The following is a 12,220-nucleotide window of genomic DNA, read 5'->3' as shown; positions in this document are numbered from 1 at the left end:
TGGTTCAGACACTGAGAATCTAGCTGAGTTCAGCCCGTGGTTTGGGCCCAGTGTTCCTGGTTGGACTTGGGAGGGGATACAGAAGGCTGTGGATACCTTGGCCTAATCAAATGCGCATTCGGAGAACCACAACGATTTCAGGACCCACAGCACAGGGGAGCTGAGGAACACTGGTTGTGAGAGTCCAAAACAACAGGGCTAACTTCCTAACATACACAAGTGAAGCATTAGAGCTTCCAGCCTAGGGAAATCATGAGAAAACAGGTGAATCTATCATCAGACTCCCTCCATCCAACTCTGGAAGCTACCCAACAAAAACAAAGACAGCAAGATGTCTAAAGGACAGCGTAAAAGCATACACAAAAAAACAAAAACAAAAACAAAAACAAAAAAATCATGGCATCTCCACTTTCCAGCTATCCCAAAGAAAACACCCCAGAGAACTCAAATACAATGGAAATACAAGAAAATGACCTCAAATCCTTAGTAATGAGGATGGTAATGGAGGAAACAAATAAAATTCATAATCAAATGCAAGAGTATGCAGCCAAACAGGTGAGAGACATAAAAGAACCACATAGAGTGGACCTGGAAAAATTGCAGGAAAATGCAAGCAACCAGATGAAAGAAATAAATAAAACGGTTCAAGCTCTGAAGACCTATAAAGAGGCAATGGAAGAAACTCAGGAATATACAATCAATCAGATGAAAAAAATCACAAAATCAGTTCAAGATCTGAAAATGAAAATGGAGTCAATGATAAACACACAGACAGAAGAAAAGCAAAAACGTGAGACCTCAGAGAAGAAGGCCAGGAACACAGAGGTGAGCTTTTCTAACAGAATCCAAGAGATGAAAGAAGGAATCTCAGGTCTAGAAGATACAATCACAAATCTTGAAGCAACCATTAAAGAAAATGCCAAAACTGAAAAACTCCTTACACAAAACATCCAAGAGATTAAGGACACCATGAAAAGAAGAAATTTGAGGATAATAGGCATTGAAGAAAAAGAAGACATCAGACTCTAAGGCCCAGAAACTATTCTCAACAAAATCATAGAAGAAAATTTCCCCAATCTAAAGAAAGAGATGCCTATAAACATACAAGAGGCCTACAGAACACCAAATAGAATTGACCAGAAAAGAAAAACTGCCCGACACATAATAATCAAAACACAAAACATACAGAACAAAGAAAAAATATTAAAAGCTGCAAGGGAAAAGGGCCAAATAACATTTAATGGCAAACCTATCAGAATTACACCTGACTTCTCAGCAGAGACCATAAAAGCCAGAAGGGCCTGGACAGAGATCCTGCAAACCCTAAGAGACCACAGATGCCAGGTCAGACTACTTTACCCAGCAAAACTATCAGTAACCATTGATGGAGAAAACAAAATATTCCATAACAAAAAAAAATTCAAACAGTACCTATCCACAAATCCGGGTTTACAGAAGGTACTAGAAGGAAAACTCTATCCCAAAGGGTCAAGCTACAACCAAAACTACTCAGGAAATAGATAACTATACCATGGCAAAAACACAACTACACAAACGCTCGACTGGAACCAACATCAAAATTAAGACTCTTAACAGTCACTGGTCATTAATATCTCTCAACATCAATGGCCTCAATTCTCCAATAAAAAGACACAGACTAACTGAATGGGTGCATAAACAATATCCAACATTCTTCTGCATTCAAGAAACACATCTCACCCATAATGATAGGCATTACCTCAGGGTAAAAGGTTGGAAAAAATATTCCAAGCAAATGGTCACAAGAAGCAAGCGGGCGTAGCCATTTTAATATCGAACAAAATAGACGTTCAACCAAAATTAATCAAAAGGGATGAGGAAGGGCACTTCATACTCATCAAAGATAAAGTCAACCAAGATGAGATCACAATTCTGAACATCTATGCTTCCAATACAAGGGCACCCACATTTGTAAAAGATCTCCTAAAAAAAGCTTAAACCGCACATCGATCCCCACACAATAATAGTGGGAGACTTCAACACCCCACTCTCACTAAAGGATAAGTCATTGAAACAGAAACTAAGCCGAGAAATAACATCATTAACCAATGCCATGGGTCAAATGGATCTAACAGATATCTATAGAACCTTTCACCCAAACAAGAAAGAATATACCTTCTTCTCTGCACCCCATGGAACCTTCTCCAAAATTGATCACATCATAGGTGACAAAGCAAGCCTCAACAGATACAAGAGGATTGAAATAATACCTTGTATCCTATCAGATCACCATGCTCTTAGGCTGCAACTCAACAACAACAGAAATAACAAAAAGCCTACACATATGTGGAAACTAAACAACTCTCTGCTAAATGACACCAGGGTCAGGGAAGAAATAAAGAAAGAAATCAAGGAGTTTCTGAAATTCAATGAAAATGAAGAAAGGACATACCCAAATTTGTGGGATACATTGAAAGCAGTGCTAAGAGAAAAATTCATAGCACTAAGTGGCTTTAAAAAGAAATTGGAAACATCGCACATAAGCATCTTAACGACACAACTGGAAGCCCTAGGGAAAAAAAGAAGCAGAAACACCCAAGAGGAGTAGATGTCTGGAAGTAATCAAACTCAGGGCTGAAATTAACAAATTAGAAACTAAGAAAACAGTCCAAAGAATCCACAAAACCAAGAGCTGGTTCTTTGAGAAAATCAACAAGATAGACAGACCGTTAGCCAAACTAACTAAAAGGCAGAGAGACAGTATTGAAATCAACAAAATCAGAAATGAAAAGGGAGACTTAACAACAGACACTCAAGAAATACAAAAAATCATAAGATCCTACTTTGAAGGCATATATGCCACAAAATTTGAAAATCTAAGGGAAATGGACGATTTTCTTGATCAATTTCATTTGCCAAAGTTGAGTGAAGAACAGATAAACAAGCTAAATAGTCCCATTTCCCCTACAGAAATAGAAGCAATCATCGATAGTCTCCCAACCAAAAAAAGCCCAGGGCCAGATGGTTTCAGTGCAGAATTCTACCAGACCTTCAAGGGTGAGCTAATACTATTCAAGCTACTCCAAAAGATAGAAATGGATGGAACATTACCAAATTCATTCTATGAGGCCATAGTCTCATTGATACCTAAACCTCACAAAGACTCAACAAAAAAGAGAATTTCAGACCAATTTCTCTTATGAACATCGATGCAAAAATACTAAATAAAATACTTGCAAAACAAATACAAGAACACATCAAAGATATCATTCATCATGACCAAGTAGGCTTCATTCCAGGCATGCAGGGATGGTTTAATATACGGAAATCCATCAATGTAATCCACCATATAAACAAACTGAAAATAAAAAACCACATGATCATCTCCTTGGATGCAGAGAAAGCATTTGATAAAATTCAACACCCATTCATGTTTAAAGTTTTAGAGAGATCGGGGATACAAGGCACTTTCCTCAACATAATAAAGGCTATATACAGCAAGCCAATAGCCAAAATCAAAGTAAATGGTGAGATACTCAAGGAAATTCCTCTAAAATCGGGAACAAGGCAAGGCTGCCCACTCTCTCCATATCTCTTCAATATAGTACTCGAAGTTCTAGCCAGAGCAATAAGACAACAAAAGGAGATCAAGGGTATCCAAATGGGAAAGGAGGAAGTCAAATTATCCCTCTTTGCAGATGATATGATAGTGTACATAAGTGACCCTCAAAACTCCACCAGAGAACTCCTAAAGCTGATAAACACCTTCAGCAAATTGGCTGGATACAAAATTAACTCAAAAAAGTCTGTAGCCTTCCTATACACAAATGACAAGCTTGCAGAGGAAGAAATTAGGAAAACCACACCCTTCACATTAGCCACAAGCAATATAAAATATCTAGGAGTTACCCTAACTAAGCAAGTGAAGGACTTGTATGAAAAAAATTTCAAAACTCTGAAGAAGGAGATTGAAGATGACCTGAGAAGATGGCGTGATCTTCCTTGCTCATGGATCGGGAGAATTAACATAGTAAAAATGGCCATCCTACCAAAAGCAATCTACAGATTCAATGCAATCCCTATCAAAATAACTACACAATTTTTTAAAGACATTGAAAGTTCAATTCTGAACTTCATATGGAAAAACAAAAAACCCAGAATAGCTAAAACAATCTTGTACAATAAAAGATGCTCCGGAGGAATCTCCATACCTGATCTCAAACTGTACTATAAAGCAATAGTACTTAAAACAGCATGGTACTTGCACAGCAACAGGCTGGTTGATCAGTGGAATCGAATCGAAGACCCAGATATGAATCCACACACATATGGTCACTTGATTTTTGACAATGAAGCCAAATCCATTCAAGGGAAAAAGGATAGCATCTTCAACAAATGGTGCTGGTCTAACTGGAGGTCTACGTGTAAAAAAATGAAACTGGACCCATATTTGTCACCTTGCACAAAACTCAAATCCAAGTGGATTAAAGACCTCAACATAAAACCAGAGACACTAAGCCACTTAGAAGAAAAAGTGGGAAAGAGCCTGGAACATATTGGCACAGGAGACAACTTCCTGAACAGAACACCAACGGCCCAGGCCTTAATGTCAACCATTAATAAATGGGACCTCATGAGGCTGAGAAGCTTCTGTAAGGCAGGAGACACTGTCAAGAGAACAAAGCGACAGCCTACAGACTGGGAAAAAACCTTCACCAACCCTACATCTGACAAAGGTCTAATATCCAAAATATATAAAGAACTCAAGAAATTAAACACCACCAAACCGAATAACCCAATTGAGAAATGGGGCTTGGAACTAAACAGAGAATTCTCAACAGAGGAGTATCAAATGGCTGAGAAACACTTAAAGAAATGCTCAACCTCCTTAGTCATCAGGGAAATGCAAATCAAAACAACTCTGAGATTCCATCTTACATCCATCAGAATGGCTAAGATCAAAATTCAAGCGACACCACATGCTGGCGAGGATGTGGGGAGAGAGGAACACTCCTTCATTGCTGGTGGGAATGCAAACTAGTACAGCCACTTTGGAAATCTATCTGGTGCTATCTCAGAAAAATGGGAATAGGGCTTCCTCAAGACCCAGCTATTCCACTCCTTGGAATATACCCAGAAGATGCTCCAGCACACAACAAGAAAATTTGCTCAACCATGTTCATAGCAGCCTTATTCATAATAGCCAGAACATGGAAACAGCCTAAGTGTCCCTCAGTAGAAGAGTGGATAAAGAAACTGTGGTACATATACACTATGGAATACTACTCAGCTATTAAAAACAAGGAATTCCCGAAATTTGTGGATAAATGGATTGAGCTAGAAATGATCATAATGAGTGAGTTAACCCAGAAGCAGAAAGAATCAAATGGTATATACTCACTTATATCTGCATACTAGCCCAAGGGGCATGTCCCACGAAAGCCTTCACTTACCAGGAAACTGGGACAGAGGGGAAGGCATCCTATTGGGACTCTAAATGAGAGACGCATGGGAGAACAGCAAAATAAAAGGATCCAGAGGGTCCTAGAAATCTACAAGTAGAACAATATGATGGGCAGATTTGGGCCCAGGGGTCCCGCTCAAACTAAGGCACCAGCCAAGGACAATACAGGAGGTAAACTTTAAACCCCTTCCCAGATCTAGCCAATGGTCAGAATATTCTCCACAGTTGAGTGGAGAGTGTGATACGACTTTCTCACGTACTCTGGTGCCTCACTTTTGACCATGTCCCCTGGAGGGGGAGACCTGGTGGCACTCAGAGGAAGGACAGCAAGTAGCCAAGAAGAGACTTGATACCCTATGAGAATATATAGGGGGACGTAATCCCCCTCAGGAACAGTCATAGGGGAGGGGAATAATGGGAAATGGGGGGGGGGAGGAATGGGAGGATACAAGGGATGGGATAAACATTGAGATGTAACAAGAATAAATTAATAAAAAAAAAAAAAAGTCTGTAGCCTTCCTATACACAAATGACAAGCTTGCAGAGGAAGAAATTAGGAAAACCACACCCTTCACATTAGCCACAAGTAATATAAAATATCTAGGAGTACTTTAACTTAGCAAGTGAAGGACTTGTTTGAAAAAACTTTCAAAACTCTGAAGAAAGAGATTGAAGATGACCTGAGAAGATGGAATGACCTTCCTTGCTCATTGATTGGGAGAAATAACATAGTAAAAATGGCCATCCTACCAAAAGCAATCTACAGATTCAATGCAATCCCTATCAAAATAACTACACAATTTTTTAAAGACATTGAAAGTTCAATTCTGAACTTCATATGGAAAAACAAAAAACCCAGAATAGCTAAAACAATCTTGTACAATAAAAGGTGCTCCAGAGGAATCTCCATACCTGATCTCAAAGTGTACTATAAAGCAGTAGTAATTAAAACAGCATGGTACTGGCACAGCAACAGGCTGGTTGATCAGTGGAATTGAATCGAAGACCCAGATATGAATCCACACACATATGGTCACTTGATTTTTGACAAAGAAGCCAAATCCATTCAAGGGAAAAAGGATAGCATCTTCAACAAATGGTGCTGGTCTAACTGGAGGTCTATGTGTAAAAAAATGCAACTGGACCCATATTTGTCACCTTGCACAAAACTCAAATCCAAGTGGATCAAAGACCTCAACATAAAACCAGAGACACTAAGTCACTTAGAGGAAAAAGTGGGGAAGAGCCTGGAACATATTGGCACAGGAGACAACTTCCTGAACAGAACACTAACAGCCCAGGCCCTAATGTCAACCATTAATAAATGGGACCTCATGAGGCTCAGAAGCTTCTGTAAGGGCAGGACACTGTCAAGAGAACAAAGCGACAGCCTACAGACTGGGAAAAGACCTTCACCAACCCTACATCTGACAAAGGTCTAATATCCAAAATATATAAAGAACTCAAGAATTTAAACACCACCAAACCAAATAACCCAATTGAGAAATGGGGCTTGGAACTAAACAGAGAATTCTCAACAGAGGAATATCAAATGGCTGAGAAACACTTAAAGAAATGCTCAACCTCCTTAGTCATCAGGGAAATGCAAATCAAAACAACTCTGAGATTCCATCTTACATCCATCAGAATGGCTAAGATCAAAAATTCAAGCGACACCACATGCTGGCGAGGATGTGGGGAGAGAGGAACACTCCTTCATTGCTGGTGGGAATGCAAACTAGTACAGCCACTTTGGAAATCTATCTGGTGCTATCTCAGAAAAATGGGAATAGGGCTTCCTCAAGACCCAGCTATTCCACTCCTTGGAATATACCCAGAAGATGCTCCAGCACACAACAAGAAAATTTGCTCAACCATGTTCATAGCAGCCTTATTCATAATAGCCAGAACATGGAAACAGCCTAAGTGTCCCTCAGTAGAAGAGTGGATAAAGAAACTGTGGTACATATACACTATGGAATACTACTCAGCTATTAAAAACAAGGAATTCCCAAATTTTGTGGACAAATGGATTGAACTAGAAATGATCATAATGAGTGAGTTAACCCAGAAGCAGAAAGATTCAAATGGTATATACTCACTTATATCTGCATACTAGCCCAAGGGGCATGTCCCATGAAAGCCTTCACTTACCAGGAAACTGGGACAGAGGGGAGGACATCCTATTGGGACTCTAAATGAGAGAAGCATGGGAGAATAGCAAAGTAGAAGGATCCAAAGGATCCTAGAAACCTACAAGTAGAACATTATGATAGGCAGATTTGGGCCCAGGTGTCCCGCTCAAACTAAGGCACCAGCCAAGGACAATACAGACAGTAAACTTCAAACCCTACCCAGATCTAGCCAATGGTCAGAACATTCTCTACAGCTGAGTGGAGAGTGGGATATGACTTTCTCACGTACTCTAGTGCCTCACATTTGACCATGTCCCCTGGAGGGGGAGACCTTTTGGCACTCAGAGGAAGGACAGCAGGTTACCAAGAAGAGACTTGATACCCTATGAGCATATACAGGGGGAGGTAATCCCCCTCAGGAACAATCATAGGGGATGGGAATAATGGGAAAATGGGAAGGAGGGAAGAATGGGAGGATACAAGGGATGGGATAAACATTGAGATGTAACAAGAATAAATTAATGAAAAAAAAATTTTAAAGAAAGAAAAAATAAATAAAAATTAAAAAGTCACCCCAGCCCACCTATGCCACCCCTGCTCTTCCAAGCAGAGCTGTGCTCACATCGACTGTGAACCAGCCTAACCAGGTGAGTGATTTACCTTCCTATTCAACCATGTAGGTATCACACTCTCAGATCTAGCTGTGTCACATAGCCTGTGACCCTACTCAGACCAACTCTGAGATGTGAGAAGCTCGGTACAATCAGGTGAGTTCTGAAGATCCCCACTTGCCTACTAGACCTCCACACTCCCAGGCCTAACTGTGGTTACTCCACCTGTAAACCAGCTCATCCAAGTGAACCCCCCCCCCCAGATATCCATCCACTCACATCTTCCCCTACTTTGGGCCCTGTACCCTGCATACCAACACAGACTGGTAAGTTTCCCAGAACCTTCCTATGCCATCCCCACACTCCCAGGCATAGCTTTGCTTATGCACCAGCACAGAGACCCAGACCTGAGTCACAGGCACAAACAATTTTGATTACCACTGAATTAAAATCACTCTTATCCTTGCAATCAATAATGGGTAACTGAAAGACTGCCCTACCAACTCTTAGAACCTGATCTGAAAGCAACTGCTACTCAGCAGAGGCAGGCTACAATATCAGGCACAATAAAAGGCGCCAACATGCCTAGATCATAGCACAAACACACAAAATATATGAAAGGCCAAGACAGCCCCTACTCCCACAAAACCCACCAGTTGTATAGAACTGTTTTCCAATGAGAATTACCTAGATAAACACTAGGACACAGAAGCAGATGATCCTATACGAATATGCCACAAAATGTTAGCCTTTAAACTAAAATTAATCAGGAAAGATAAGGAGGAATACCTCATTTTAATCAAGGGAACAGCTTACCAAGAATGCATTGCTATCCTAGCCTAGACATATAGGCATCAAGCACAGGGTACCCAATTCTATAAAAGATCTACTGCTGTGCTTAAAGACACAGAATAACATCAACCCATTAGTAGTGGGTTGTTGTAGGATATTTAATCTCATTGTGAACCCCAAGATTGTGGACTGTAAAAACCTGTTTCTTGTTTGGTGTAGTTCAGCCCTAACACACACCTTCTTTAATCCAAGAACTCTCTATTTATCGTAGACAGGTGATTGTGGTGTGGCTCAGCCCTAGCACACACCCTTAGTCCAAGAGCTCTTTGTACACAGGATTTAACAAAGGTAACCCTAGGTCAAGAGGTGGAGTAATAATCAGACTGACAGGGATTAATATCGATGTTGTGCTCTGACATCAGCTGGGGAAACTGAGGTGGGGTGTGAATTCTGTGCCTGGCTGGCTGGCGACCCTGTAGACTTTCTCTAAGGGCAACCTTCCAAGCCAGAACTGATAGTTACTGGCAATAGCTTCCACTGATGGTGGCAAGGAGGCACTAGGTCTGATGGCTCCTAGCGGAGGCTTCCATTGATGGTGGCAAGTGTCTAAAAAAGAAAGGAAAGGAGAAAAAAGAAGCACACACACACACACACACACACACACACACACACACACACACACACACACACACACATGCACTTAGGCTAGACGACAAAGTAAGAGAGGTTCCAGCAAGTAGGTTTTAACAAGCTGGCTGTTCTTCTTATCTTATTTTCATCCTTTTTCCTTCTTCCTCTCTTCTTTTCCTTCTTTCTCTTATCCTTATTCTCACAGTTTATATACCCCAACAAAATCTTTCAAGCAGCACAAAACTCACAATGAGCTTACGTTCCATCTCTCTATAAATAAGTAACTACAGTGGATACACGTAAGAAAACCATGTTCCCCAATACCTTCATATGATCAAGTGTTTTACATAGTATGGGCGAGGAACAAACATAGATAACAAGCTATTTCTGAGAACCCACGTGCGTTAGCACATAAGCAACTTGTTACATGTTAACAGAGTATATATAAGCAAGCAAGGAAATTTCTCACCCAGTTTTTCTTTACTGGAAGGCTGCAGTTTGCAGTTACAAAGAAGGAATCAATTATCTTAAGAAGCAATCTTATGAAGCTCTTAAAGGAATAACAAATCTAAATTCTCATATAAAAAAAAATCAGCCATGTCTATTTTAGGTCCTACAGGTGCTCATCTACTCATTAATATGTTTTATTAAATAATATCAAGAAGCTGAAGCTGAGGGTAGAAAATGGAGTAAAGAAATCATCGTCATCTCAGTCACCAGCCCAGCTTGAAGAGTCACCTCAGCCAGTGCTGCTATGGGCCATTGTTCTTGGTTTGCCAACATGAAAAAGTCCCTAGCTTTATTAATAAGGGTGTACTTTCTCTTAACTTCAATTGTCCCCTAAGATTTACTGCATCAGGACCACCAGCAAAAACATCTTTACCTCACTTTGCTAAACAATCTATTCTTCCCTAAGACTTTCTATGTCAGAGCCACTAGCAAAAATATCTTTGCCTAGCCTTGTTGGACAATCTACTTTTCCAAATCCTTTCTAAGGGCGGTGATCATTGTTAGCAATCTACATCTCAGGTCCTTTTCATAAGTGGTGGTTGAATCATTAATCTGCTCCAGCAGCAAAGCCTGAAAGAGATCAAGCACTGTTCTTGCGTATGCCAGTGATATTGCCCAGTGAGGGGCTGGGAGCCCCCTTTATAGCACTCACACAATTCACATATCAAGGGGATTATAAGGAACTCAAACGTAACAGGCAGAGCTATGCTCCATAACAGCATGAAGTCCTCAGGACACATAATTCCCGGGATTATGCCTCACCGAGACACACCCATCATGGGCCGCATTCCATGAGTTCTAGAGCTGTTTTGCTGTTCCTTTTGCATGGACCCCAACAGATTAAGTAGATAAGAGGGACTTTGAGAGAAGAGTATTTAAGACAACGTGGAGGAGAAGAAGGGGCTCTTTAACTTTTTGGCTTTTTGCTCTTGGCTTTTACCTCCTGAGCTACCGGGCATGCTAGTAGGCCTTTTTTGTCAGCTGAGCTAGCAAGCTTTGACCTTTTGGCTTTTTCTATTTGGGATGTGAGCTGAGTGGGAAGGTAAGCTGGGTGCTTTCTCTCCCTCTCTGAGCTGGCAGGTTTTCACCTCAACATCTGGCTCCTGGGTCTTCATTGCTAAAATCAAAAACTGGGATTTTCTTTTTTCATAACAACAGTAGGTGATTTCAACACCCCCACTTTCTTCAATAGACAGATCATTTGGATAAAAGGTAAGCAGGTAGAACAAATAGGCCTAACAGGTATCTACAGAATATTCCACCCAAACACTAAAGAATACACAATTTACTCAGCAGTGCATGGAAGCCTCTCTAAAAAAGATCATATTCTGGGACTGAAGATGAATCTCAACAAATTTAGGAAAACTGAAATGATTCTGTGCACCCTTTATGACTAATCATAATGACTAATGAGACCAATATCAAACAAGTCTGCAATAGTTACACAAGCTCCAGAAGATTAAATTATACTTTACTGAACAGTGGGTGAGAGAGGAAATCAAGAAAAAAATCCTGTAATGAAATGAAAATGACAGTAAAACACACACACACACACAAAGAACCTTCTGGGATATATTAGAAGCAGAGTAGGGGGGATTTATAGCTCTAAGTACTACATTTTAAAAAGAAATCTGAAAGAATACAAATAAATGATTTAAAGAAGCAACTCAGAAATTTAGAAAAATAAGAACAAATGTAACCCAAAACCAGTAGATAAGACAGAGTAACAAAAATCAAAGTAGAAATTAATAAAGCAAAGTTTTTAAAATAAGCAAAAAATAACAAATTTAAAAGTTGGTTCTTCTAGAATATAAGATTGACAGAACTTTCGTACAATTAATCAAAAGAAAAAGAGACGACACACGTTAGCAGAACCAGAGATAAACAGACACCAAAGAAATGTAGAATGTCGTAAAAGAAGCCTTTAAAACCTGTACGTCACAAAGCTAGGAACATAAAGGACAAATTCATAAAGTCACACAGTCAACCAAAGTCAAATCAGAGCCACATGAACTTAATGAGACCAAAGATAAATAAGGAGATTGAACAGTAATTAATACATGACAATACGTGACTCTGTTGGGTTTTGTTTTGTTTTT

Source organism: Acomys russatus, chromosome 3 (genome assembly GCF_903995435.1).
Source record: "Acomys russatus chromosome 3, mAcoRus1.1, whole genome shotgun sequence".
Classification (NCBI taxonomy): Eukaryota; Metazoa; Chordata; class Mammalia; order Rodentia; family Muridae; genus Acomys; species Acomys russatus.
This window is presented reverse-complemented; position numbering follows the sequence as displayed.